This window comes from Typha angustifolia, chromosome 10 (genome assembly GCF_048772165.1).
Source record: "Typha angustifolia cultivar Huaian chromosome 10, ASM4877216v1, whole genome shotgun sequence".
Taxonomy (NCBI): Eukaryota; Viridiplantae; Streptophyta; class Magnoliopsida; order Poales; family Typhaceae; genus Typha; species Typha angustifolia.
In genome coordinates, this window is record NC_133248.1 from 3,218,154 (window position 1) to 3,224,976 (window position 6,823).

The following is a 6,823-nucleotide window of genomic DNA, read 5'->3' on the forward strand; positions in this document are numbered from 1 at the left end:
ATGCTCGAGGATTTAGAGAAGATCAACAAGCACAACGGTTCAAACCTGAATCAAGGATGTTTCGTGAACCCGATAATGCTATCCAAGGGAGAACTACACGATTGGACTTCCTAAAATTCTAAGGCGGTGATCCAACGGATTGGGTGTTTCAAATTGAATAATACTCTGATTGTCAAAGGACAGTGGAGGACGCAAAGATCTAGATGGCAAGCTTTCACCTCCAAGGAACGGCATTGCATTGGTATAGATTGGTTATTCGTGGTGGAGGATTTACCGGTTGGGTTGACTTTTGTAGGAGGATTACACACAGATTTGGGATAGCGGCATATGAAAGTTTTGCTACCATATTAAACTGGATAGTTCAGAGGACGATCGTTTTGGAGTATCAAGCTGAATTTGAAAAAGTTAGTAGTCGTTGTGAGTCACCTTGGCTCGATATGACATTGATGAGCCCATTCATTTCAGGGCTGCGGGATGAGATACAGACGAATGTTCGTGCTCTTTATCCTACCACTCTTGAAGAGGCCTTTGAGAAGGCCGTGAGGATGGAGCAAAAACATAAGGCTCTTAAGATGACAGTAAAAACAAGTTGGGGCAACCGTGATGGATGGTTTGCGCCTAGAACACCGGCTAGAAATTCTGCGGGTTCAAAGACAGTGGCTACGAGTACTAGACCATGACCACCTTTGAGACTTTTTTCGATGTTAAAGGAGGCACAAGATCCCCCGTTTGAACTCTCAAACCTACCTAGGTGGAGGAGCAAAGAGTGAAAGGCCTTTGCTTTTGATGCGATGAACGTTTCACCTCCGGTCATCGGTGTTCCAAATTGTTCGGGAGTGTGATGCTCATCGACGATCTCGAGGAGGACGATGAGGTTGTTGGTGATAGAGAGTGTTCAGAGGAGGCCACTAAGGAGGGCGCGAAAGAAGATATCTAAGCTGAAATATCGATGCATGCATATTTAGATACTTCTACGTCGAGGACATTACGGGTAGACAGACTCATTGGAAAGCATTGTGTGCACATCCTCATCAATTCCGAAAGTACACACAACTTTTTAGATGAGAGGTTAGTGATGAGATTGGGCTTGGGTGCTGTACCGACCACGGGGTTTGACGTTGCTATTAGAAACGGCACGAAGCTTAAGGTGGAAAGCTTGTGTCGCCGGGTCGGTATACGGTTGTAAGGACACGACATCATTGTGGACTTGTATCCGTTGGCGCTGTGAGAAGCAGACATTGTCCTAGGCACACAATGGTTACAAAGTTTGGGACCCGTCACTTTTGATTTCCGAAGCATGAGGATGAAATTTAAGCAAGGAAACAAAGAGATGCGGCTTGACGGCGTTCGTACTCCACCAATTCCAGCGATGCAACCGATGGTGGGGCTGCCATGTGCAAGTGATTTGGCCTATCTTCTTCAGTTAGGACCAGTAGGAGATGAGCCTTAAATGAGTCTAGACACTACTATCAAGTTATCTAATTTATTAGACAAATTTGTTGGACTTTTTGAGGAACCAAAGGAGTTGCCATCAAGAAGAATGACAGACCATCGTATAGAAAATATGTGCTCGGGGTGGCACCGGCGAATGTGAGGCTATATCGGTATCCATATGTGCAAAAGAAAGTTATCTCCAAAACGGTAGTCGAGATGTTGGAGCAAGGCCTTATTTAACTAAGTCATAGCTCATACTCATTGCCCGTGCTATTGATGTGAAAAAAGAAAGACATGGCGTTTTTGTGTCAACTATCGGGCACTAAATGCTATTATCGTCAAGGATCAATATCCTATTCTGGTTATAGAGGAGTTGCTAGACGAGCTGGTAGGGGTAACATATTCAGCAAGGTTGACTTGAGGGCCGGGTATCATCAAATTAGAGTTCGCTTAGCGGATGTACATAAGACTACATTTCGGACTCCTGATGGGCATTATGAGTTCAGGGTGATGCCTTTTGGTCTTACCAATGGTCCGGCTGCTTTTTCAAGGCCTTATGAATGATATATTTTGGCCTCTATTGTGAAGGTATGTTTTGATATTTTTTGACGATATTTTGGTGTATAGCAAGACTGAACTGAAGCATTGGCGACATTTAGAGAATGTGCTGAATTTATTGAAGCAAAACCAACTGAAGATCAAGAAGTCCAAGTGCCTATGGCGAGTATTACAAGTGGAGTATTTATGCCACATCATCTCAGTAGAAGGTGTAGCGACGGACCGTCAAAAGGTAGCATGCATGATCGCTTGGCCTATTCCTACTACCACCATAGGATTGCGAGAATTTTTGGGGTTGACCGGATATTATCACCGCTTCATCATCGGGTATGGCAAGATCGTTGCTCCTCTCACTTCTTTGTTGAAAAATGACTCTTTTAGATGGATGGATGAAGCCACTACAGCCTTTAAAAAACTAAAAGTAGCAATGATGACGGCTTCTATTTAAGCGCTGCCGGACTTCACTAAAGAGTATATTATGGAATGTGATATGTTGGGAGTTGGCATAGGAGCTATACTAATGCAAGGAGGATGTCCCATAGCCTTTCTTAGCAAAGTTTTATCACAAAAATCTCAATAATTATTGACATACGAGAGAGAGATGTTAGCAATTCTGCAAGCGATGATAAAGTGGAGGCCTTATTTGATCGGTAGGAGATTCATTATCCAAATCGATCAAAAGAGCTTTCCATACTTTATAGGACAGCGTATTCACACTCCGACATAACAGAGATTGGTCATAAAATTACTAGGGTATGATTATGAAATTCAATACAAGAAAAGAATGAAAAATAGAACGACGGATGCATTATCACGCCAACCCGATATCATCGAGCTTGCAGCTTATTTTTCTCCCACTTTTTTCTTTTCTTGATGAGCTGAGGTATGCATGTACATCTGACCCAGATATTTTGAAATTGTAACAAGAAGTGATGGATGATCCGGAGCACCATCTAGAGTTGGAGAACCGAGGTAGTTTGCTGCTAGACTGCGAATGTATTCGAGTGCCCGCAAATGATGAGTTGCAATAAAAATTGTTGGAGCACTTCCACCAAACTCTAGAGGCAGGTCATGAGGTGTCTTAAGGACTTATAGGAGGATATCATAGAGTTGCACGTGGCTAGGATTGAGGCGCGATATGAGAAGTTTTATCTATGCTTGCAAAGTCTATCAAAGGGCTAAGGCAACCACATTGAAACTGGCTGGACTACTATAGACTTTATCTATACCAGATCGTATTTGGGAAGACATTTCTATGGATTTCATAAAGGGTCTTTTACTGGTACGTGGTTATTTAGTTATTTTTGTGGTCGTTGACAAATTGAGCAAATATGCGTACTTTTCGATATTGCCACATCTATTTTTAGCCAAGTTAGTGACTGAAATTCTTGTGAGAGATGTTACTCAGTTACATGGCATGCCACACTCAATTATCTCGGATCTTGATCGTATATTTATGAGCGACTTTTAGACCGAGTTTTTCAGATTACAGGGGACTCAATTGAACTTCAGTTTGGCCTACCATCCACTGTCGGACGGTCAAACCGAGGTGGCCAATCGAGATATTGAGCAGTACTTGAGGTGCTTTGTTGGAGAGATGCCGAGACAATAGTTGGAGTTACCATGGGCAGAGTGGTCTTACAACACCGCCTACTATAGCAGAATTGGAATGATCCCGTTCGAGGTGGTGTATGAGCGCACGGCTCCGACATTACGCGCTTATGATCCAGTGGCATCTACAAATCAAACGGAGGTGGACTTAGCTTTGATGGATAAAGACGCCACATTGAGGAGGTTGTGTGCCCATTTTAATCTTGCTCAAAATCGCATGAAGTAAGTTTATGATCGCAGCCATAGGGAGCAAGAGCTCAGCATCGGCAGTTATGTGTTTGTGAAGGTGCAACCGTATCGATAGGTGACCTTGCGTCCAATGCTAAACTAGAAGTTAGCACATCTCTACTTTGGTCTGTTTCGGGTGTTAGAGTGTATTGATCCGATTGCATATCATTTGGAGCTGTCGAAGGGGTCGAGAGTACATCATGTCTTCCATGTTTTATTGCTGAGAGAGCAGATTGGAGATCATGAGGTCGTTAGATCAGTTCTATTAGAGCTAGTGGATGAGACAGAGATCATAAAGCCAATGGAGGAAACAGAGATAGTAGAGCCAATGGAGGAGACAGAGATCATAGAGCCAGTTTGTGTACTTGTTAGGCATCGATGACATCATGGTACTAGATTAGATATGGAGATTCTAGTCGAGTGGCTTGGCAAGCTATCCAATGAGGCGATATAGGAGTTGGAGACGGATATTTTGGAGCATTTTCCTGACTTTTCACCTTGAGGACAAGGTGGGGGAAGCGTGGTGGTTTGATACACTTAGTTATGGTCTTTTCTTATTGTATAGTTATTTATTTTCATTAAAATAAAATTTCTGTAGATCGCGTTTGAATACAAAAAGGGTCGCGTTCGAATGCTCTTGTGAACACTTGCATCAAGTTTGCAAATACAGAGAACGCAAAATGCGCGTTCGAACGCGGTTGAGTAGGGGTGTAAATGAGCCGAACCTGAGCGAGCCGGCTGTTGCTTAGGCTCGGCTCGAAATTAATTTCGAGCTTCTTTATTGGGCTCAAGCTCGGCTCGCCTCAGCTCGAGTCAAGCCTAAGCCGAGCTTGATCGAGCCCGAGCATGAAACAAGCCTATTATCAAGCCTTATTCGAGCCGAGCTGGCTCGAGCTGGACCGAGCCAATTTGAGCCCAAGCTGAGCCACAACCTATTTAAAGTGAAAAAAAGCTAAAATTGAATAACAAATTTAATCTGTAAATAAAATAAAAGCCAACAAAATTGACTATAAAATTTAAAATTAATCAGTGATTAGCAATCACACCAATTTCAAAATTTTTACCAATAAATCTAATAAAAGTCAACCAAATGAACTTAACTTAAATTATACAAAACCTTACTAAAGCCAACCAAATTATCATACCAATTGCAAAATATTAACATAGTACCCCGTTCATCAAAATTTGGCTCAAAGCAATCACACCAATTTCAAAAAATTTACTAGTAAATATGACAAAAGCCAACCAAATGAATTTAACTTAAATTATACAAAACTTTACTAAAGCCAACCAAATTATCACACCAATTGCAAAATATTAATATAGTACCATTCATTAAAATTTGGCTCAAAACAAATCCAAATTTTGACATCCAAATCATAAGTCTATCACTTACTAAAATATTACAATATAAAGTACTTAACTTATATCTTGCCAAATATTATAATAAAATCTGATAGCATGCCAAATATTACAACTAAATTTATTTGGCACTCTCAAGTCTCAACACCAAAAAGAAGCTTCATCTTATGACTGCAAAAAAAAAGGAAACAAGTTAATTGCAGCTTAAACATCATTGCAACCAGTATAAACAAACAATGATGGGAAAATTCAGAAAATTCAGTTATTAATTAACTTAAACATCATTGCTCTCAATTCAAAACATTTTTAATATATCCTTGCCTCTTCTATCATCTATGCAAATGAAAATGCTATACAAATGGAAAAGACATACAATGTATGATACCTAAAGATCAAACTACATTTGGAATCTTCACAAACATATTTTCCATCGCTGATACCTAAAGAAAATAAGATTACAAAAAAGAAGTTAGCAAAGTTTATAAAAGCATAAAATGAGACAAATTTATAATGAGAAATATAGTACACATACCCTAGAGGAGCTGATTTGTCTTTTTGATGATTCTCTAATCCAATTTCCTCCACATATCAAAATCTCCACTGTCTCGGAAGACAAAGAGCTTCGAAAATCATTTAGAACTCTTACTGCCAATGCTAAAAGCTGATTCAAATGCAACAGTGGTAACAGGAACCGAAAGGATATCTCGAGCCATCTTGGAAAGAATAGGAAATTTCAACATGTTTAGTCTCCACCATTCTAGAGCATCAAACTTGTCAATCAAACTTGTAGTTTGCTCCTCTAAGTATATTTCTAATTCAGATTTCAGAGGTTCAACTACATTTGTTGATTCCAAAAAATTTTTAAACTTTGCTTGACCTTCTGATCTTTTAGCACCAATCAAGTCATCACTCTTATCAAGTTAAGATCTATCATTCATTTCATTATTTTCACCTGATGCATTCTCAAGTTCATATGATTTAAAAATAGTATACAACACTCTATGGACCCTTTGCATGTTTATTTGAGCTTCTGCAAAGCAATATATTTTTGGAAAACAAAAGTTAATAAGCTTTATTTTGTATCAGGGATCTAATACTATTGCCACTGTCAACAACATATCACATTCTCCCCAATACTTATCAAATTTCTTTCTCATTTCTATAGCCATATCCTTCAAGAAGTAGAATTCACTTTCAGATCCTTTATTTAAAGCTTCTTTCACTTTTCATAAATCAATCAAAAATAGATTTGCAGTAGGATATGGACTTCCCGATATAATTTGAGTAACGTCATAAATTTTTTTCAAAAATTCACAAACTTTTCCAGCTTTAAACCAATCATCTTCTGAAGGTAGCCATTTGTAATTTGCATCTCTCGTTGCATATTGTTCAAAAATTTTTTGGTACACAAAAGCATGCTCTAACATAACATATGTAGAATTCCAATGAGTTGCAACATCCAAAGCTAAACCCTTAGAAGTAGGAACAGAGAGTTGTCTTGCAATTTCACCAAACTTATACATACACGAAGGACTCTTTTTTAAGTAACACTGCATCTGACACTTTCAATGACATTTTGAATGACATGGATCCCATCTTGAACAACTAGATTTAAAATGTGAGCACAACA